At 37.1% G+C, this 24468-nt stretch overlaps 1 pseudogene; it reads right to left on the bottom strand.

Annotated features, from left to right (window-relative positions):
- Nucleotides 1-642: 642 nt before the first annotated feature.
- The window catches only part of LOC100616891 (WD repeat-containing protein 5-like), a 137606-nt pseudogene continuing 113780 nt past the window's right edge, over nt 643-24468 (bottom strand).

Below are 24468 nucleotides of genomic sequence, written 5' to 3'. Positions count from 1 at the left end.
ATCCCAAATGGGGTCATATAGAGTCAGATCCAATTTAAAGAACTGGACCACAACAGCAAATAATCCACTGTTGTAGGGGGCCTCTTGGAATTAAATATAAAAGTATGATGAATATGTAGTACCTACACCAGGGCCACTAGCCCAACTCATATTTCACTGGCACATTGGATTCTCAGAGGAAAGTATGCTACTTGCCCTCCTAGGGTTCTACAGCTAACCCTGAGGGATTGTGGCTTCTAAAACTATCATTTATGAGCCCCTTTCCAGTGTGGTCCAGTTTAAGTTAAACAGTAAAACTCTTTTGGCTTTTTAGAGAGGAAGGAATAGCAAAAATAGTATTTGTAAAAATAATCCTCTCCAATAAGGGTCATTGTCTCTCCTTGTTGGGGCAAGATCCCTAAGGAAAGTGGGCTCACACCTAAAGTACAAAGCCAGCAAGGCACATATGTAGTGAGTATATAGGGCCAAGCACATCTTGAGACTCCTGGCTGTAGTAGTCTTTTTCTATCCTTATGTAGTCCTTAAAAGGAGGTCTCTTAGATATAGCATATGGCTGGACTCTGAGAATCAGTGCCTTTCTAGCCTCTAGAGACCCTTCTAGAATCCATAGAACAGTTCTGTCTGCCAGAGTGTTCCCTAAAGCTACCACCATCTTTGGTTGACTGGCTTCCCACCTCCATCTGCAGCTATTTTTCCATTGTCAGTCACTGCTGCTGCCTCTGTTTCCGGCTCCAGTTGTTTCAGGGACTCTGAGAGTTCATCCAATAATTCAAAGTTCACAAACTCATAACCTGGTCAATCTTTTTTTAAGTTACTGTTTTTCTTAAGGAAAGAACAGAGGTACTATGTATTTATGGAACATGGCAGCCAAGTTGGAAATAGGATAGAACCTACTTTCCCTTAGATGCTTGTTATGAGAATATGCCATAGACTTTCAGGAGCATTTCTTGTACAAACTATTCTTTCTGTACCAGTAAAAAGGTGTATTAGTAATCATCCCTTTATTAGATTAAATTAAATCCATTGGAGAAGGAAATGGCAAACTGCTCCAGTATCTTTGCCAAGAAAATCTCAAGGACAGTATGGTCCATTAGTCATGAAGGGATGGACATGACTGAACAACAGAAATCAGTGAGCTTGGGCACTGTGCTAAGAAGGGGAGACAGAAAGAAAGTAAAAACAAACAAACAAAAACAGTGTCCACTTCAAAAAGTTTACAGTCTAATGGTAGAGAAAATATGCAATTAACTTTGTACCTATAAAGTATATAATATAAAGGGAGTAGTAGTAAATATTTACTAAATGTATAAAATTATTTGATTTATAAATATTTAATAACTATAAACTTTACATTGTTATTAAAATTATTAAATTAGTTAATACCAATAAAGGGGTCTTGGTAAATATATATGAGATTGTAGTGTTATTCTTAAATAATTAACATTTAATCATTATAACAGCAACATCCATATTAATATTTAATACTAATAATTAAAATTAGCTATAGCTAGTAATAGAAATTAGTAGTGAATATTTATTTGCTATAGAATTAGTTTTAATGATATTATGAATATGTATATTTAAATATGAGTATGAATATTCATATCCCTATTGATTATATTAACTTAGTTAATATCAATTAAGAGAATATTGTTAAAGATTAAATATATAACACTGATACATGGTTAATATTTAATAATTATGAATGTTTATATTCTTATAAACTTAATAATTATCATTATTAAACTAGTTAATATAAATAAAAAGGGGTTTTAGTAAATATTAGTAAATAACAGAATTTTGAGTGAATATATAGATTGAGGAGGGAAAGGACACTGATGGGGTCTTGTGCTGATGGCATTAGGAAATCACACCTTACTCCTCAGGAATATATAACCTTGCCCTGGAACCCAAGGCATATTTATGTGAGAGTGGGAGTTGGAACAAGAGTTGTCAGAGTTTATATAGCCTTTATTTATGTCTACAGTGCCTAATACTGTAACTAATACAATCTCTAACACTTATTAGAAATGTAATAAAAAGCTTGTTGATTGATTAATTGATTGCAACATCTTTCCAGTAGTTTGTAAGAACATTGCATTGATATCAGAAAAGATCAAAATTTACTAGCCAAATATTAAATAATAATTGCATAATTAATGTTACATCATTGAATGAATATCATGGTTTAGTAAGAGTGAGAAAGGATATAATGTTTCCCATTGGATTTATATATCTTTTTGAAGTATCTTCTCCCCTCCCCCCCCATTCTGATAGTCATTCAAACCAAGTATCAAAATAAACAACTTGAAACTTGCCATATCACAAAAGGATAAACCAAGATTTCAAAAATAATGAAGCATAGGGGGCAGCTGGGTAGCTCAGTGGATTGAGAGCCAGGCCTAGAGATGGGAGGTCCTAGGTTCAAATCTGGCCTCAGACACTTCCCAGCTGTGTGACCCTGGGCAAGTCACTTGACCCCCATTGCCTAGCCCTTACCACTCTTCTGCCTTGGAGTCAATACAGACTGAAGGTAAGATAATAATAATAATAATAATGAAGCATATTCAATGACATTTGTTCCAGGAAATTGTTATGAGTAATAACTTTTTAGCATGCAAAAAGATTTTGTATTGTTAAGAAATAAAAATAATAATGTTTAAAATAATGTTTATTTCATCTTTTTCTCTTTTTAAAGTATCTGTTTTCTCTGTTTTATAATTTATATGGCAAATTAATCCACTTATACACTGAAACACACAAGGAAATTTGTGATCTCATCAATTTGTAAATTCCCACCAGCAGTGAAGATCACAAATCATTCATATTTGCCCATTGTGGGTGACTTTTCTCTGTGCCCTCTCATCATTTCCACATAAAGGATATGCCCAATGTGCTGAAGGCCTGTGCCAGTTTCTCCTGTTAGTAAAAAACAAAATGTTTTGAACATGCACACTGAGTTTTTTAAACTGTCTTTTAAAATGTTGAGCCAAATTCTCCCTTCCGTCTTTCCTCCCTAACTTGAGAAGGCAAACAATCTGATATAGATTATTTTTTTAAATTGATAGAATATGTGATCAAAAATATTTAGAGATTTTTTCTCCAGAGGAGAACTTTAGGGGAAAACAATTCAATTACTTGAAAGACTGTCATGGTTAAGAAGAAATAGATTTGTTCTGTTTGTCCTGGAATGACAGACCTGGAACTGATGACTGGAATTTGCAAAGAACAAATTTAGCCTGGATATTAGGGAAAACTTCCTAATGATTAGTGGAATGGGGTACCTGGAAATGTACTTTGTTCACTTCCATTAGGATTTTGAGCAAAGTCTGGATGACAACTTGTTGGTTATGATATAGAGAAGATTCCTTTTCAGGTATGGGTTGGATTAAAAGTTCTCTGAGATTCTGTGACTTTTAATCTAGCCTAGGATAACATTAGTTTCTTTTCCTGTCAGTGTTTCACTTCATTTTGAGCTTGAAGTTTATTAAAACCTTTGAGTTTTTTGTTTTTCTTTTACACAGAACATATTGGCCAGAAACTCCAGCTTCACTCCCACTCCCATTTTTTAAAGACATTAAATCCCACCTTTAAAAAATTATAGCACATGATACTATCAAATTTGAAACAATTGTGACAAATAGGAAAATATAGAAGCTAAAGTATTTACAATTATGTCATTCACAGTTCCATATCATGAATTTTCAAAATACAAAGTTGTATTTATGTTGAAAAACTTTACAATATTTTTAGAGGTCTTCCCAAAAAGACTTTAAAATGTATTACAAATAACCATAAATAAGAATTAATGGCATGGAGGAAAAAAAATTGATGTTTGGTGATATTTTGGTACAGTACGGTCTCTTATCCATGGCAGACACATCCCAAGATCCACTATGGATGGCTGAAACTGTGGATATAAGGGAACACCTGTGATTGCTCTCTCTCTTCCTGTCTCTGTATTTTTCACTCTCTCCCTACTCCTGCCCCTAACATGTGCTTCATGGTTTCCCACATCCCCAAACAAAAATAACTCCCAAAAAAAGTGAAAGGAGAAGGAGAAGAGAAGCTGGTGGGGGCAGATTGCGGTCCATAGGCAGACTTCCATTGCTTTAGGGTGGACTTCAAGTGCTTCAAAATTGACCATGGGTAACTGAAACCATGGAAAATGAAACCATTGATAAGGGGGTCTACTGTAACTATTAAATGTACATAACGAAGCAAACAACTAAACAGAAAATTAAAACCTATTTCGGGACAGCTAAGGGCACAGTAACAAGCCTGGAGTAGAGAGGACTTAGGTTCCAATCAGGCCTCAGATACTTCCTAGGTGTGTGACCTCAAGCATGTCACTTAATAACCTTTTTTGCCTAGCCCTTACCCTTCTGTCCTAGAGTTGCCAGTAGGACAAAAAATAAAGTTGTTGTTGTTTTTTAATTTTAAGAAAGATATTTCATTACAAATCAGTGAAATTGGGGGATGGAAAACCATAAGCTCAGATGATTGAGGAAGTGGATGTGTAAGTGACATCTTAAAAATAAAAAAGATGGGGAACATTTAGTTAAGGAAAAATTCATGATATGATAAAAATCTATTCTTTTGTAATAAAAATTAGAAATCTAGGTGTTTGTTGACTCAATTTATAGATATTATAAATTGAAACTTTCCCTTTGACAATATTAGAATAGCTGGCAAGGAACATTACTAAAGGCTTTTGGGACTTTCTAGTATAAAAGCAATTTCCCCCCTTTAATGAAAAAAAAAGAAAAAGAAAGAAAGAAAGGAAGGAAGGAAAGAAAGAAAGAAAGAAAGAAAGAAAGAAAGAAAGAAAGAAAGAAAGAAAGAAAGAAAGAAAGAAAGAAAGAAAGAAAGAAAGAAAGAAAGAGAGAGAGAAAGAGAGAGAGAGAAAGAGAGAGAGAGAAAGAAAGAGAAAGGAATCCATTTGTAGAAGAAAGTAGATTCTATCTCTTCTCACTAGGCTACTCATTCCAGGGAAGAAAAGGCAGGGTTTTCCTTTGGGTCAAGAAACTGCATTCTCAAACAAGATCTATTTCTTCTTGATACAGTCTCTAATGTCGATATCTGAAAGACTTACTAGTCATTTTTCCAATGTTTATTTTGTCTTTTTCTAATGTATTCACGTCTTCTGTGACTTGAGCTGTTGAAATCACGTTAGTATAGTCTTGTCATTTCTGTTTAATCTTTTTCATCTGAAGGTTCCAAATGCAAATCAGGTTATCTTCTGACTCAGACCTCTACACTTCTACCAGGCACTGAAAATTTAATAAAAACGCTAAGTTTCTCATTTTTTATAACCAGTATATATCTTTAGGCACTTCTCTTTGCTGTAATCCCATAGCTTATAAGTGTTATACAGAATTGTAGTGCAAATGTTATTTACCATTTGGAAAGTCTTACAAAAGATGAATTATCATCAATAAGTATTTTTAAACATTGACCTGATGCTGTATCCCAGATTCAGCAGATACCAACATCACTATTTCATGATTAAAATGAACAGCAGAAACTAGGTCAGAATAGGCAGGTAAAGTCTTGAGGCATTTTCTGTTTTCATATCCTATATCTTTACACTTTCATCAAAAGAGCCTAATACAATGAGGGCTGATTGGAGCTTGAGGTAACAGCAAAAGATGTAATGAGCGAGCCTTCTGGGTTTTTTAGATGCTTCATAGGGCTAATATCCCACATATGAAGAGTTTTATCCTGAGACAAATAAGATGATTGAAATCTGCTGATGACCAGGCAATATTTGAGATCCCCAGTTTCAGCCCATGTATTGTTTTCTCAAATTCCTCATTATTTCTCCCCAAATTTTAATTATCTGCAGAAGAACTTTTTAACCACTCTCCAATTGTACTAATTTTTAATTAAGATACAGCTTTGGTGTGCCCTACTAGTATGGACTTTAATGCCTAGTTTGCTTTTACATGTGCGGGTTTGCTCTGATTGGTTGATGAGAAAGGTGGAACTTGTGTTTTTGTACTTTCTGCCTTTGGTTTCTTCTCTTTTGTTGCCGTGGTTCTAAAACTAGTAAGTCAAAATTGTTGTGTTAAAGAATGGACAGATAAATGAATGCAGAGTTTCAACCAGGATACTTCATAGTGAAAAGAAAACCTCTGTTCATTTAAATAAGTTTTATGGCTGCTCTGGCTTCTATATTATATTGAAGCAAAGATGTTTTCTAGAATGTTTTCTTAGTTGACTGAGAAGCTCATTTTCTTATGAGACAACTAGGAAACAGCTCAACTCTACATAGCTCTGCATTGGGGCTTAGGGTGAAGCTCAAAAGGAGTGCAGCCCTCCTGGGCTCTGGGAAGAATGGAAGACAGAATCTCTTCTTCTTTATTCTGTACTTGTGGGGTTGATAGTCTTGATAAAAAAGATGTCAACAACTGCCACTCCCTTTTTTTCTCCTAGAGAGAGACCCCTGAATACTGATGCTATGGGACATGGAGTATTCTATAGCCTCCTTCTCTCATTTTTGTCTTTATCCTACTATAAATAAAGATGCCTCCTCTTTAAAGTATTTATCAACAGACTAAGACAGTGGGCTAAATCTAAAAAGCGAAAATTTGTTAAAGATCTCTATGTCTTTATGTATGTACATATATGTATATATTATATATATATATGTATATATAAAGTTCCACACTTTATCTTAACTCTTAAAATTCTGACCTTTCTCCACTTAGTCATCGAACATGATCTGCTCCTCCATCATATCTCAGCTATATACAAAAATAGTCACACCCTTGATCTTATCATGACCCACATCCACCACATCTGTGCTTATAAACTCTGAAATTCTCTTATCTGTTCATGGTCTGTTGTCCTTGTACTTCTCATTCTTCCTTGAAACTCCAGTGACTCCCTGTTCAATCTCTTCCCCATGATCTCCAATCAGCAGCATCATCAGCCACAGCAGTGGCAGTGGCAGATCAGGCCAAGATGGAGAAGTAAATACTCAGTTCCCACAACCACCTTCCAAATGACCTTGGAGGAACAAAAATACCTCAAGATCAATACTGGAACAGCAGAATCAACAGAAGAAGGAGTAAAGTGGTGCTTTTGCCATAACATCATAGAGAGACAGCAAGAAGGATTCATTTCACTGGTTAAGAGGAAAGAATGGTGAACAAGCCTTAGCAAACTCAGAAGTGATATAGCACAAGTGGCAGGGGAAAAAGCATAGCCCACTCTGTCCAGCCTCAGGGTAAGAGTGGAAATCAACTCAATACAGAACAAGTGGCAACTGGAAGAAAGTGACCCTACATAGTCCAGTCAGAACAGAGGCCAAGAGCAATCTAGCACAGGCAACAGTGAGAAGAACTCAGTCCAACAAAGTCCAACCTCTGGGATTGGGTAGAACCAAACTCAAACAACCTGAACTGAATAGCTGCAAACCTCCACATAGTAGGTCAACCAGGCTGCCTCCAGAGAGCTTTCAATCTGAGATGGAGGAAAAAAGGATAAGAAAATCTGGATTAAAAAGGATAGAAAAACTCAGGAAAAAAGGATAGAAAAACAAATAGTAAGAAATATAGAAAATAATAGAAAAAATTGATGACTTAGAACAAAAAATTATTGAAGTAAAATAGTTCCTAAAAAAAGGAAATACAATACCTCAAACAGGAAAAACACTCTCTAAAAAAAGAAACTACAGGGGGAAGCTAGGTGGCTTGATGGAATGAGAGCAAATCTGGTCTCAGACACGTCATAGATGTGTGACCCTGGGCAAGTCACTTAATCTCCATTGCCTAACCCTTACCTCTCTTCTGCCTTAGAACCAATACACAGTATTGATTTTAAGAGGGAAGGTAAAGGAAAGGAAGAAAGAGTGAAAGAAAGTACAAAACCTCAAAGAAAAAAATGGCTCCCCAAAATTAGAATCAGAAAAGTGGAAGCTAATGATTTCATGAGACAGCATGTAACAATAAAATAAAAATGAAAGAATAAAAAAGCAACTGACCTGAGGAAAAGATCTAGGAGAGATAATCTAAGAATCATTGGATTGTCTGAAAGTCATGATCAAAAAAAGAACTTGCACACTGTGAACTATAATCCCTCAACCCTTAATTTCCTTCCCAGGCTATTCTTTCTGTAGTAATTAAATTCTTCTTCCTTTCTTGACCTCTTGGTGAACCATCTTAACTTTATACTATCCTCTTCTCTGGAGTTTCCAGCCACTTGTCATTGATCTCATCCTGTCAAGTCTTGGATTACTTTCACCAGGATGCCTTTACTCCTACTCACTTGCTGATGAAAAAAGTTGAAGAAAACCAAGAACTGAGGTGACTAGTTTCACTACAAATTTATGTTACATAATCTCAACTGGGTCCTCACTCTGGTAAGGCAATCAATCCTTCTATACCTCTTAATTCACCATCCTATTCATCAGAGTGACTTTTCTAAACCTTTTTATTCCTTCTCAAATCTCCCATGGCCTATTCTTCCCCCAACTTCTGAGCTGAGAATCCTGCCTCATATATCACTGAAAAATTGAGGTCATTCATTGAGAACTCCCTCTACTCTTCTCTTTGTCTCACATCACTGAGGTCACTACATGCTTTTCTCTACTTTGGCCTCCTTTACTCCTACTTCATATGATAGGTTCTTCTCTTTGCCAGGGCAAATCCATTTCCATGCCCAAGAAATCACTCCCATTCCATCTTGTCTTGTCCAGCAGATCACACACTATATTCCAACTTTTTCCACTTATCTCCTATCTCTTCTATTAGTTGCTTCTCTATTATAAGCCTATTTCATTCCCTTCTCCTTCTCTTCTTCTGACCCTGGGTATAGACCTTCATTATCTCACTCATTGGCTATTGCAATCTTTTAGTACTTGGTCTCCCTGCCCCTTGTTTCTTCTCACTCCAGGTTGTCCTGTTGGAGGGGATGTGGAAAACTGGGACTCTAATACACTGTAGGTGGAACTGTGAATTGATCCAAACATTCTGGAAAGCAATCTGTAACCAAGCCCAAAGGGTCATTAGACTGTGTATACCCTTTGACCCAGCAATACCATTATTGAGTTTATATATCAAAAAGATAAGATGTAGGGGAATAGGAAAATGAGTCTATAGAAAGCCTCCAGTGAAGCCCAAATGATCCAGATCATCCCAGGAACATTCACAAAAGATATTGGAAGATAGATAGCAAATAGTTATAAAATGGAACAGATTTGCTGAAATTTATATAGTACATAGGACTCTGTTACTAGTCATAGCTAGTAATATAATGCATATCTCCAAGTTTATGACATGCAGTATGATGGACAGTCTATTGAGTTAGCCATCAGTAAATATATATTGCTTAAGCACTACAGATGGATAATGTGTTCATGATGATTCAAACAAAAGGAAAAGAATGGGCTGGATTTCATTTGAGAAACTACATAGGATGTTCAGTGATCTCAAACTATATCTTTTTGATAAAGTTCACCTCTACATCATTAATATTCCCTCAGGGAATCTAGATGATTGTACTACCATCTTATAAGAGTCAAAATTACAGGTAACACAAAATCTGAATTCATATTCTATCAAAATAATGCAATGAACAATGGAAAAATCCATGCTGGACATAATTAGACTGTAGCATATTAGTAGTTATGACTCACATGCAAGAAGTGGCACAAGGGATATAATCAAGGATAAGCATGAAAAGGAAATGGGGTGAGCTAGTCATGGAATGAGTATGAGAAATAGACTGCTTAAACAAAGGTTTTTATGAAATTCTAAAAGGCCAAGAAAAGGGCTTAAAGCACACTGAATTAGATAGATGCTCTATGAAGGATTCATAGAAGTTGATGGACAAGAATCACTCATGATGTGAAGGTAACTTTGAGTTGTGATCTGTACCATGGGAAGAAATAACAACAGCCATGAAAAAAAGATCCATCAAGACGTTAATCAGCATTTGCCTCCGAATCATTCCCTACCTTTGTCATCCTCTCATTTATCAACTTTTCCACCCTACAGTATTTTTCAATCTTTCTTATGGGATCTCTTTGATAGGGACTACTTGACTGCCCAGAATAGTGACATAGTCAATTCTCAGATACCTGGAAAGATCATTGGACTTGGAGTTATGAGACATATATTGTAATCCCTTCTCTGCCACTAACTCATTGTATACTCTTAGGCACATTACTTTCTCCTTTTGGGTCCAAGTTTCCTTGCTAATAAAATCATTATATTATACATTATATTAAACTATATCAAAGGTATCTTCTGGTTCTGAAATTCCATGATCCATGCTATCAGACAGGATGAATAAAATAAACAAAATCTTAAAATAATAAACCAAAAATCATTTATGTTTAAATGTGGATTACTTTGAGGAGTTGTTTACTTTATCCCTGTGCATAATGTAGGTCCTGTTGTGAAGAAGACTTGGTTTTACTTTAGACCAAGGGTCGGATTTTGCTTCCCACCTGTTTTTATATAACTCTTGAACTAAAAATGGTTTTTATATTTTACACATGATAAAACTTTATTTACAAATGTAAAAACCATTCTTAGCTCCAGGGCCACACAAAAACAGGCTGTAAGCTGGATTTGGTCTGAAAGCCTTTGTTTGCTGGCCTCTTCCCTAAACTCATAGGAACAAAAAAGAATTGGCAAACCTTGAGAACAGTTGAAACTGGCAACCTGAAAGAATTCTGGAGAGGGAATAAGGAGAAGTTCAGAATTTAAAATGTTTCCAAATCAGCACATGTATGTATCATCAGAGGCTGAGTATGACAGTTAGGGTCCTAGTATGGGAAAAACTCACAAAGAGGAAATGTCTGTCTTCATAACATAAAGCACCTATATTCTATTAGTCTGGGAACTGTGTAAATATAAAGTAGTAAAAAAACCCATCTTTCCATGAGTCATTCTTAAGATTTTTACCAGTTCCCTCATTCTGCTTAGTTTCCTATGGTGTTTACAAAAGGAGAAATGAGCAGCCCATTAAAAGGGGAAAAGGTAAAGGAAATCTTAGGGCTGGAAAGAAGAAAGAGGAGAATGAGAAAGAAAAAGGCTATATCCTATAGGAGAGTGGAAAGGAAATTAGCTATACAAATGGTCAAATAGAGGAAAAACCAAATGACTGAGTTTTCTTAGTCTATGGTATAGTCCATGAACTTTCAAGTATATATATATATATTATATATATATAAATATATATATGTATATATATATTCATATATACACAGATATATATATAAAACCAATTAATTTGAAATATCATTGCAATATAATTGGTTTCTTCTATATTCTTCTATATTTAAAAACATTATTCTGTATATAGGTCCATTGACTTCCCCAGACTGACAAAGGAATCTGACACAAAAATGATGAACAACCTTCCATATGAGATTTGAGCCCCCAGATTGATTGGCCAATGGTACTTGTGTAAACGTTCACAAGAGTCTCATTTTCTCTCCTTTTTAAAAAACGATTGAGGCAGCCTCTGTGCCTGCTGGGATCTTTTCAAAAGACAAACAGTTCTACTGCTGCTCCAAAGAGTCCACCACCTACCCACCAAAACAGAACTGCTTCTTTCTGTTCTGGCTCTAAGAAGGCGACACATCTTGCTAGGCAAGAAAATCACATGACCATAGGGCCAGGAAATAAGGCAATCTGTGGGTTTAAAAAAATGATTATTAAATCTTTCAACTTCACTTCCTAATTTAAGGAATGAGGAACTTTAGGAATCTTAGGAATACAAAACATTGGAGAAGAGTCTTTATTGAACTGTGGCTGAGCCAGTGGAAACCATGAAAGTTTCTCTCTCCTGGCAGGCTGGCAGAGACCGAGAAGAAATGAAAAACAACTTAACAATCTTAGCCAAACACTCAAAAGGCTTTGAACGCTGCTGCTATTTTTTTCCTTCCAAAGTGGTTTGCCTTTCCTCCAAATTGGCAATTATTACAGGATATGAGATTCTTTTGGGGGGTGGGAGGGAATAAGGGAAAAGGGAATTCAGTATTTTGAAAAGAGAATGATATAATCTTCTATGTTCTTTAAGATCTTTTGCTTGAATGACTGTTTTACAGATATTTTTTCTCTATTCTCAGGATGAGTAGGTTGGCTTTGATCTCTGAATAAGACATTTACACATGGGCTCCTCTTCACAAGCCTCCTCTCCATATTTAGATTTTTCCTGACCTGGGTCAAGAATTTTATTTGTGTAGTCTGCCTGGGTGCCCTCTTTCAAGAAACAGATATTTGACCTAAGGGTAAGGGGTTGTTTTGTTTGCCACCACAAGGATGCTACAGAGGTCCTGGTATCCTTGTTGTGTGAGGAGGGAACAGTCTCCTCCCCCTAAAATGTTCCTGTCTTACCAGCTATGTACAAAGTAGGTAACAGTCTTCTTTCTCCTTCCTACTGCCAAGAAGCAGCACGCAATAGTGTATAAAATGTTAGAGTTCACGTCGAAAAGACCTGGGTTTGCAGCCAGATAGGTTGTGCAGTGGAAAGAGCACCAACCCTGAAGCTGGGAGCACCAGAATTCAAATCTGCCCTCAGAAACTTCCTAGCTGTGTGACCCTAGGCAAGTCACTTAACCCCTGTTTGCCTACCCCTTTCCCTTCTGCCTTAGAGTTGTTATTAAGACAGACAGTAAGGAGTTAAGGGGGAAAAAAGACTTAGGCTCAAAATCTACCATAGATCTCTCTAAGTTGTCTGACTTGGGCAAATCACTTAATTTTCTGTTCTATACCTGTTTCCTCATCTATAAAATAACAGGGCTAAACTTACTGCTCTCTACAGTCTCATCCAGTTCTTAATTTATGAGACCATTACGAGGAGACAACCCATTTGGTGTTGGATCTTTTTAGGGGATGGTGGGTAAGAGGGAAAGGCTCCATGGGACCTTGCCAGTGAAGCAACTGCAGAGTTAAAGATGATGAGCCTGAGATTATTCACTCAGCATCACAGGAAAAATTAGTGAAGAACCTGGATTCCCCTACAGAATGGTTCTTTTGTACCTTGGCTTGAGACACATTGCACAGGCACTGATTCATCGCTCAAAGACTTTCGCAGCATGTGACTCCCATGTTCCTGCTAAACTATAAAGGTAAGGTTCTCTGCAGAGACAGTGAAGAAAGAGTGGTGTGGGCGGCCTCAAGTCTCAAAAGTAGGTTTGAAATGACTGCTGTGGAAAGTGCAACACAGGACCAATTAGGGAGGATGAAAGGGCTTACTTTGCTCCAGTAAAGGTCTGGGTGAGATCAGAGAAAAGAAAGTTGCAGTGGACCTAGTCAGCAAGGTTAAAGGACTTTCTCCAGCATTATTCAGCAGTTTTCAGGCAGGATGAGGTCATGAGCAGGGATGGAGAAGAAGGGCATAGCAGTCAAGAGTAGAGGCTCAGATAACTGAGCCAGTTATCTATAGAGATAGGTCTAATAAAGGGCAGCTGGTAGCTCAATGGATTTGGAGTCAGGAAGACCAGAACTCAAATCTAGCCCCAGATATTCATTAGTTGTGTAACTCTGCGTAAGTCATTTAATCCGTGTTTGCCTCTGTTTCCTCAACTGTAAAATATAATAATAATAAATAATACTATGTACTTCCCAGAGCTGTTGTGAATCACAAATGAGATGTATCTTGTTTTGAAAAGTACATTTAGCATAGTTGATAAAATGTAAGTGCTAATTCCCTTCCCTTTTTCCTCCCATAGGATAGAGATTGGGAACCGTGGTGTTAGGGTGGTGGAAGGATTAGAGGTCCAGGGAAACATGAAGAATAGATATTGGTGGAGTGAGTCACAGGGAGGGATGAAACACTCAGGTTGTGGTTGGATAAACAAATTTCAGAATTCTTTAGCATGAGTAAAGGTCATAGGATTTGAGAAAATTGAGGAACTAGGAAGCCAGGATGTTTGAGGGAATATCAATGTGAATATTGAAGTTTTTTGGTATAAGGGGGAGAGAGAGGAAAAGGACTCTCCATAGTGAGCAAAGTATTAAACTCCCTGAGAAAAAAAGGAGAGTGTGACTTGGGAGGCAGGAACAAAGCCCGGTAGATAATAACTGTCTCTAGGATCTGATTATGTATCCAGATATAGCTGGATGGGGAAAAAAAAACAAACCTAGAAAAAAAGTTGCTGGATGATGCAAGCAGAAGAAGGGGTTAGGAATAGCAATAAAGAGCAAAGAGTTTGCTGCCTCCCCTTTCAAGACCAATGTGTTGGAGTCATGAAATTATATTCTCTCAGTCACCTTGGAAAAGATGCCATGGGGTATCATGTCTTAGTTCTCCATTAGAGGAAAAGCATGAGAGGAAGAGATCAAAGATGAAGGAAAATTTGTTAATAAAAAAATTGGAATTCCAGAGCTTATGAGTAGAAAAGGTTTTATTATCATATTACTATCATAAAAATTGTTAAGATGTCATTCTACTTTTCCCTTGAAGTTCATACCATCATTTCTTGCCTTAATCTACTACATTCACAACATAATTCTACCTTTCTTACTAATAATCTGAGCATCTACCTAATGCTTTTATCTTCAACCTGTTTCCTGTTGTGATCCTTGGTGACTTCAACTTTAACATTGATGATAGATACATCTCACACCTTGCCTTCCTAGTTCCCTATAAGACTCAATTTTTTTTAAGCTTGGGTTTTTTATTTAACATTATTTTTTTAAATTTGGTCAATTTCAAACATTATTTGGTTACAAAAATCATTTTCTATTCCTCCCTCCTCTCCCCCACCCCTCCTATAGCCGACACGCAATTCCACTGGGTGTTGCATGTATCCTTGATCAGAACCCATTTCCATGTTGTTGGTATTTGCACTTGGATGCTCATTTAGAGTCTACATCCTGTAAAGATTAAAATTTAGGGGAGATGGGGAGACTGAGGCAGGTAGAAATTAGTTTCTCTCTGCAAGGAATATATATTTTTTAGAGGTTTATTAAAGGTTAAAGATTAAGAATATACAAGTAAGAAACATGTGCCTAGGCCAGAGGCCTAGACAAAATAACCTCACATCATGGAAGAGACACCTCTGCTCCAAAAACGGAAGTCCAAAAGCCCTTCAAAAGCCTTTGCTTAAATATCTTCTCGATCTCGGCCCAGGTGAGATTACAAGGCATTCTGGGGAAGTGGAGCAAAGGCTCATGGGGATTGTAGTCCTGTATTCGAGTCTATTTTTTTACATCCCCCCGTGTGATCATTTGTGGAAAAATTAATTTTTCCCCAAAAGGATCATAAAAACATAATAAACTTAAAAGATTACAATAGTGTGAGGATAAGAGAAAAAAGAATAAAACCAATAATTTCTGAACACATTGACAAAAAGCCGTTAGGGGGCAGTCCCCTTTGGCATAAAAGTATACATACAAATAAATGTTCAATCAACCACACCCAAAGTTCAATTTTGTGCAACTTGTGGTCTGGAGGCTTCTTCATGGTGGCTTCTCCAACAGTTCAGTTCTGGATTCAGAGAGGTAGCATCTTCTTCACCTAAAATTCTTCTCAAAAGGAATTTAAACTTTGCAATTTAAATAATGATATTTTTTACATTCCCCCGTGTTGTGGGTGATTGAAAGATTCAGAATCAGTTAGGGATGCATGGCTGAGGTATGAGGTATATGAATCAATTGGCAAGAGATATTAAAAAGACACCAGAAAATCCAAAAGAAAAGAAAAATTTCTGGATGAAAATATAGACTATCAAAGTCTTATGTGTAAAAATTCCAAGTAGAAGAAAAATAAATCTATAACAGGTCCTTCAATCAGGGCCCAATCAAAATGATCTAAGTAATGATGCATTTACCCAATCAGCGCCAGGACTACAGAAAGGTACCACACTATGTAAAACTGTAAGATTAAAATTTAGGGGAGATGGGGAGACTGAGGCAGGTAGAAATTAGTTTCTTTCTGCAAGGAATATATATTTTTTAGAGGTTTATTAAAGGTTAAAGATTAAGAATATACAAGTAAGAAACATGTGCCTAGGCCAGAGGCCTAGACAAAATAACCTCACATCATGGAAGAGACACCTCTGCTCCAAAAACGGAAGTCCAAAAGCCCTTCAAAAGCCTTTGCTTAAATATCTTCTCGATCTCGGCCCAGGTGAGATTACAAGGCATTCTGGGGAAGTGGAGCAAAGGCTCATGGGGATTGTAGTCCTGTATTCGAGTCTATTTTTTTACATCCCCCCATCATATCCCCTCAACCCATGTAATCAAAGCAATTGTTTGTCTTCTGTGTTTCTGCTCCCACAGTTTTTCCTTTGATTGTGGATAGTGTTCTTTCTCATAGATCCCTCTGGGTTGTTCAGGAACACTGCATTGCCACTAATGGAGAAGTCCATTACATTTGACTGTACCACAGTGTATCAGTTTCTGTGTACATTGTTCTCCTGGTTCTGCTCCTCTCACTGCATCAATTCCTGGAGGTTGTTCCAGTTCACATGGAATTCCACCACTTTATTATTCCTTTGAGCACAATAGTATTCCATCACCAACATATACCTCAATTTGTTTAGCCATTCCCCAATTAATTGATGGGCATCCCCTCATTTTTCAATTTTTTGCCACCATGAAGAGCGCAACTATGAATATTCTTATACATGTATTTTTCTTTATCTCTTTGGGGTACAAACCCAGCAGTGCTCTGGCTGGGTCAAAAGGCAGACAAAGACTCAATTTTTAATAGCTTTCATCTTAAGTCCACTTCAGCCATCCACCATCATGGCCATCCTTTACACTCATCACATTAAAGAATTCTCTTTGTAAAATCTCAGAATCACAAAATCATAGAGGTTAGATTTAGAAAAGATCTCATAAATCAACCTGTATGTGAACTCTAAGAAAGAGTCATTCAGGGGGCAGCTGAGTGGCTCAGTGGATTGAGAATCAGGCCTAGAGATGGGGGGACCTGGGTTCAAATTTGGCCTCAGACACTTCTTAGCTTAGTGACTGTGGGAAAGTTACTTGACACCCATTCCCTAGCCCTTACCACTCTTCTGCCTTAGAATCAAAGTACACAGTATTGATTCTAAGATGAAAGGTAAGCATTTAATAAAAACAAAGGAAAGAAAGAAAAAAAAAGAAATAGTCATTCAACCAACACTGAAAACTTCCAGTAAGAGAGACCCAGTTGTCTGAGGTGGTATGATCTACTTTAAGACTGCTGTAATTGTTAGGAAGCTTTTCTCTTCCATTGATCCAAAATGTGCCTCTCTGCAACTTCTACCCAATGGTCCTAAGGTACTGCTCTCTTGGTCCAAGCAGAACAAAGCTAACCATTCTTTTTTATGGCAGTGTATTCTGCTATGGTTGTGTGTACTTTAAGTCTTTTCTCTATGTGACATGTACAGTTTTTTTTCCCCCCTCTCATCAGAATTGTAACTATGATTGGGTGAATGGGGATTTGCCCTAGAGTACTGAATTTAGAGAGTGACAAATTTAAATGACACTAAGTTTAGAGGGCACTAACAAATATTTTGGCATCAGGGAAACAGAGCTTTTTTACCTAATAACAATAATTAATTAGTTAAAATAGGAAGTTCCCAGAAGTTACCAGTCTGGGGTGCCTTGGGGATAGTTTTTAATATTTGGCAAGGGTGTAAAGTTTCCTAGTTTTATAGTTCTGTCCCTTGGTATCTTCCTTATCCTCTGCTGGATATGTTCTGGCTTATCAATATCCTTCTTCACATCTAGGACTAAACACAATATAAAAAGATCTCATCTGGCTATAGCAGAGTACAGCAGAGCTATCTGGACACTGTGCCTCTCTCAAAACAACTAAAGTGAACTTTTATCTCAGACTTTACCTCATCTCCTGTTGCCCTGGGTCTGAACTATGGCCAAGGGGTCAAACCCAGGGTTAGTCAACCTGACTTTCTCTCAGGGGGCTCAGGCTGCCAAAGCCTGAATTCCCCCCAAACTCAAGGAGGGAGGGAAAAAGGGTTTAGATAGAGACAGAGACCCCCTTTTCCCCACTTTCCTTTCCCATTCTTTTCCCTGCCAGTTATTACTTTGTATTACCCTGATTTAATTGACATTAAAGTAGTTATCTTTTTCCCAAGCTGTGAATCAAGTGTAAGTGAACAGATCAAGGGGAGACCCTTTGATCTCTCATAGTGGAGGGGGGACAAGAGGACAAGAGCAAATCTGGGAGAGCAGCCATTGCTAAGGAGGGAAGGCAGAAGAGGGAAAATCTTCAAACCCCCTCTCCTCTTTCTGAGCCAATCCTAATCAGCTGTCTCTCCTAGATCCTATTCCCTTTACCATCCCCAAACCTTTTCTCCATTATATCAGCTGTCTCCCCTGAACCTTGATTTGAGAAAGGAGGCCTCCACTCTTTTTCTCCCTCTCTATACTGAAAGAAAACCAAACCATTCCTCCATTACAAAGGTAACTCAGAGGCCAAAGAGACCAGCTCTGTCATTTTACATATGAGGAAATTGTGGTACAGAGAAATTAAGTGACTTCTCCAGGGTTATATAGCTAGGGTCTGGATTCAGGAAGGTCTTCTTGATTCCCTTAGAGTGCTTTATGCAGATTGTATACAGGAACAGATACCTATGGGGCACTATATTAGAAACCATCTTTTATATTGGCATCAACAATCTTATTCTTTGAAACTGTTCAGTGAACAAGTTTTGACTCTTTCTTAATATCCTGTGTACTCCTCTCTATCTAGTCCACAAGAAAGAGAGATTTTGTCAACCAACTCTCCTGAAATCCAGTTATACTGTTTATTGACCAGTTTGGTTTGATCTTCCAGGCTAGTAACACTTTCAAAAGTGGAATGAAGTTGGTCTGGCTTGACTTGTTTTGGACAGAGCAATGCAGGATATTTGTGATCACCACTTAAATTTCTAAAACTCATAAACCATCCCTTTAATAATATGTTGTAGATATTTGCTAGGAATCAAAGTCAAGCTCCCTAGCCAATAGTTAAAATCCATTTCTCTCTTCCCTTTTCTGAAAATTTGGACACAATTTGCCTATCTCCAATCTTCCTTTATTCTTAATGGGTTTTTTCATGCCAAGAAAACAGAACAGCAATACCATTAATCAGCTTTTTTGTTATCCCAGGAAACAATTGGTCTGAGCCTAGACACTTGAACTCATCAAGAATTGTCTTAGAAGTGAAAACAGAAGAAATACAAGAATTAAGAAGTTCTACCATCTTTCTATTTTTCTATTACCACTGTCTAATCTATACCCAGCAGTAGTTTGATATCTTTTTTTACCCCTTATTTTTCTCCAAAGAGACTTTTTTTTTTAGCATTTCTGATGTCACAGTCAAAGAGATATCAGGTATTGGCCAAGCATTATGGGGTATTTTTTTGGTATGGAAGTATCTAGAATATATCAAGGAGAAAGGGGGCATTAAGAAGAAATAGAAGGTATACCTAATTTCCAAGGTAGAGATAGACTATTGAAAGTGATCCTACTCAAGAAAGACACTCTGAAGGGCAGCTAGGTGGGTAGAGCCAAACTTGGAGATGAGAGATATGTTAAAGCTAATTTTTAGGGTTGAGACTGAATATATTATTTAATAGTAACCATTTAATGGTAACCATTACATTCTAAATCCCAATGAAATACTCGAGTCAGAATAGCATTTTATGGTGGTTTATTTATGATAGAAGGAAGAAATTAAGAATGAGGGAGAAAGAGGGAAAAGGATAGAATTCAAAGGCCTCAGCCAAGGGGTCTTCCCAGAAGATTAAAACTAGCTTGGCTTCCAGCCACAAGGCTTCCTCCAAGTTGAGGGACCTCCTTGGAGGCTGGTGCCTTCAGAAAGCCAGGGAAAGAGAATTCAGCCTTAACACTCACCATGTGGTCACCAGCAGTCTCAGGTCTCCACACTCTAGCCCTCCAAGTCAAGAACCACCTCAAAAGGTTGCCAAAGTCCTTCTCACAGGAAGTGATGCAAACTATAAAGGCAGTTCTTTATATCACTTCCTAGGTCTCACATGTACCAATGGTGGCTTAAACTTGGCTTAGGATAGCCCAGGGGGTCAGTCAGTTGTTTCTGATTTGTCACTTGCTAGCACACTCGGGTCACCGACCATCCTCCCCCACAATTAATCCTTAAGTGGGGGTATATACATTACTGGTTGCAAAAATTCTAAAGACTAAGCAGGGTGGAGTAAATCTTAAATTCATAGGTACTAGGTTCATATTTGGCATTGGGTACTTCCTAGCTAGGTGACCCTGGTCAAGTCACTTGACCCCAATGCCTAGACCTTACCACTTTTCTGCCTTGGAGTCAACATACAGTATTGCTTCTAAGATAGAAGTAAGTTGTTTTTTTTTTTTAAAGGCCCATTGGCTCCAGATTATGGGGGTTTATCACATCACTATTGGATGATCTTTTTCCTAGTTCTCCCTGGATCAATAGCATGGAGTTTTTGGAGCATTATGTTTTTGTCTATTTAGAGGGTCAGTTCTAGTATCTATGGGCAGATCCTCATATTAAATTACTCCAAATATTTAGTGATACTTTCCCCCTTCCATCCCTCTGTCACATTCTTCCATTCTCCTACTTCCTGAGTTTAAGATTCCCCATTTCCTTTTCAGATTCTTCTTTGTTTCCTCTTTGAAGCACGTCTCCCCTTATTTCTAGGAATATACAATTCTCTCTGAAAACTTGAGGAATATGAACAGATACTTCTAACATTTTATCTTTTCTACCAAGGCAAACAACCTTTACTTTGACTTGTTGCTAAATAAAATAACAAATATCATACACTCATTTTTTTTCTGCAAAATTTCCTGTGCTTCCCATGTCTACTCCTGTAAGCAAGATACCCAAGTCCCATCATTCTTGTTTCTAGTTCTTTAGTGCCTGGCTTATAGTAAGTATTTAATAAATGCTTGTTGAATTGATTTGTGGCTAACTACTATGGTGAACTGTTATAGCAAATTACCACTTTACTATGCCTATTCACCAAACTGTAGGAGGTGGAGAGGAAGAAAGACAATCAGTTGCTAGGGTTCTTGAGTATGGCTTTATTTATTTGCAGAGGTCTTCCCATCTTTTTTCTTGTTAGAAAAACAAGAAACCAGCTGCCTTTGACTGGCAATTAGCAGATTTCTGCCAAAGCCTTAAGACAAACATAAGCTGTTGTTTCCAAGAGGATTTCAAGCAAAATTCAATTCAATTACTAGCCACTTCACACCTGTTCCTACCTCTTCTGTCCTCTCCTGCTGTTCAGACTTCAGACTTCTGTTTTGCTAATTTTATGTTCCTTCTTGCTTTCCCCTATCAAGCTTTGATATAGATGCTTCACAGAAGTACCAATGGGATAAAGTTGTAGTAGAAAAGACCAATGGGAGAAGGGCTCAGATCTTAATTTCTCATGATACTTAGATCCAAAGAACATCATTTATTGGGAAACTTTTTTCAGAAGTCCTTTTCCTATGAGACTATGTGTCTGGATGCAGGACAATCACATCTTATGAAGAGGATTCATTTATAATAGATTCTTCTGAGAAGCACAAGTCAGAACGGGAAAGGGAGATGATGAGCTTCAACAATATTCAGTATGAGTAAGTAAGACTCGCAGTACTACCAAATCAAGAATCTCAAGAGCATTCTGAGGCTACCCTAGAGAAAACCAAGACAAATGCCTGAATAAGAAAATATTCAGGAGATGCAAAGGATGACTTCTGGAAGAGGGGAAAAAGGTATAGATATATCCAAATAGTAGAAGTTTTATAGTTTTAATACACATTAGATAGACTTGTGATTCTATAGGAGGTTGTACTAATTTTAATATGGATCTAGGGAATACTTCTATTGCTTGACTTTCCCCTTTTTTTGGTTCATTTTACAATTATATCTTGATTAAATAATTTGTTGTTTAATTCCTAGTTTCTATATAGAGGTTCCTGTATGATTCTTGTTAATAGAGTAGAAAGCAGATATTTAGACCTGAACTTGACTTTTAAGATTCCCAGTCTCATTTAGGATGGGGGCTTGAACCATATGGGGATATTGCTATTGTTGTTGTTATTGTTTAGTTGTTTCAGTCATATTCAACTCTTCATGACCCCATTTGGCATCTTCTTGGCAAAGATACTGGAATGATTTGCCATTTGCTAGTTTAACTCATTTAATGGATGAAGATCAAAGGCAAACAGGGTTACGTGACTTACCCAGAGTCACACAGCTAGGAAGCATCTGAGGCCAGATTTGAACTCAGGAAGATGAGTCTTCATGACTCCAGGCCTTGCACTCTATCCACTGTCACCTAAGTTTAGCTCAAATGCCATCTCTTACATGAAGCTTTTCCTTGTCCCATCTTCCTCCCTACCAGTTACTAATTCCTTCCCCACAAAATAACCTTGGATTTATTTTGTGTATTTGCCACATATATTTGTATTTGTACATATCCTCCTTGATAGAATTTTCCATGGAATTCAAATCTTTTTTAGTTGAAATCTTGATTTCTTCTATGTGGTAGGTTATCCTTAGGATTTTAAAAAATTTTAATAAGAACCAGTTAATTTGTTTTTTAGAAAACGAGTCCTATAGTTATTTTTTCCATTGTCTCCCACCCCTTATTGAAAAAGAAAAACAAATTTAAACCCTTACAACATATAAGCTTAGTTAAACAAAACAACTTCTTGCATTGACCAAGTATAAAAATTCTTGCCTCATTCTGCATATTAGTCTATCAACTTCTCTCAGGAGTTGAATAGAATTTTTCATCATTACTCTTCTGAAATCATGGCAGATCACTGCATATTTCAGAGTCTTTAAATCTTTTAAAATTACTCATTTTTATAATGCTGATTTTATACTATAAATTGTTTTAGTAGTTATGCTCAGTTCCCTATGCATCAGTCCATACAAGTCTTCCTAGTTTCTCTGAAACAATTTTATTCATTTCTTACAGCATAATAGTATTTCAATTACATTCATGTGCCATAATTTGTTCAACTATTCCCCAAAATGATGGGTAGCTCCTTAGTTTCCAGTTCTTTGCTACTACAAGAAGGGCTGCTTTAAATATGGGTGTACTTATAAGAGGAAGGAAGGAAAGTAAGGAAGAAAGGAAGAAAGTAGGGAAGGTCAGAAGGAAGGAATAGAAGAGAAAGGAGGAGGAAAGGAAGGAAAGGAGAAAGGATAAAAAGAAGGGAAAAAAGAAGGAAGGGCACAATGAAGGGAGAAAAGGAAAAAGGAAAGACAAGATTTATAAATTAGAATGATATATTATGGAGAAGATAGGATCCTCTACATGAAAATATTATGTTACCTCTGTTTTAGGCTTATTATAAATAAAACAAAGGTACAAACCAAGTGCCACTTCTATCCTTATAACATAATACTGTCTCTTCTAAAATATCTCAATAACTTCTACAAAAAGAGATAACCAGGGTATTTTCATGAATTACAAGTTCAAAATGAGTTACAATGTGAAATAACAACCAGAAAGACTAATGCTTTCCTTGGTAGCCTTAAGAGAAACAGTGTCACAAACAAGGGAGATGAGAGGTCAGATGGTAGAATGACAATTTGGTTTTGGAATCAGGAGATCTAGGTTCCATTCCTGCCTCAGAAACTTACTAGTAAGATCACCTTTAGAAAGTCAGAAAGTCAATTAGTTCTAGGTTTTCACTTCCTCATCTGAAAACTGAGGGTGCTGGACTAGAAGGGCTCTGAATTCCTATGATCTATGATATTCTTGCTAAATCACATTCAGAGAATTCTGCTTATTTCTAGGTATCTCACTTTACAAAGGATATGGACATACTAGAGAATGGGCAGAAGAGAACTGGAATGATGAGGTGTCTTAAGAGCCTCATTCTATATGAGGTTTGGTTAAAAGATCTGGAGATGTTTAACCTAGAAAAGAAATTACATAGTGAAGCATGAAAATTGATTCTGAGGATCTGAAAGACTATTATTTGGAGAAGACATTATATATGTTCTACTTGGACCCAGAGGACAGAAACAGGACCAAATGGGCTGAATGTGCAAAGTGGAAGATTCAAAATTGATGATGATGGTCCTCACCTGCTTTGGGTGGCAATGGGCTCCCCTTTGGGTTTTCAGGCTGAGTTTGTAGATAACCACTTGCTTGATATATTAAGGTTCTTGTTCAGAGACAATTTAGATGGATTCTATGATCAGGGCAATAGTATTACTCATTCAATACCTACACTCCTTACAGTTTGCATACTCAACCACACGTGTTCTTCTCTACTTGTGCCAAGCATCAGTCATTCTTATTTATGTAGAGTAGAATAGGCTATGAAATCATCTATGTAGTATGCTTTGAAAATGTGAGAGGCTTTCTTGTGGTGAACCTTGGGAAAGCCCATTAGTGGGTTCACAGGAAGCTGCAATAAGAGTTTGGGGAGAGCCGCACCCCTAGCTGGTTGGGAGTCAGGTTTCACCATGTACTGACTAGCAGAGATGGCTAAGGTGAAACCAGCAGCAGAGAGTGGCAGGCTGAGAACTTTAGAAACAGAG

The sequence above is a fragment of the Monodelphis domestica genome, chromosome 1 (genome assembly GCF_027887165.1).
Source record: "Monodelphis domestica isolate mMonDom1 chromosome 1, mMonDom1.pri, whole genome shotgun sequence".
NCBI lineage: Eukaryota > Metazoa > Chordata > Mammalia > Didelphimorphia > Didelphidae > Monodelphis > Monodelphis domestica.
Note: the sequence above shows the minus strand (reverse complement) of the source record. Positions and strands in the feature narration are given on the sequence as shown.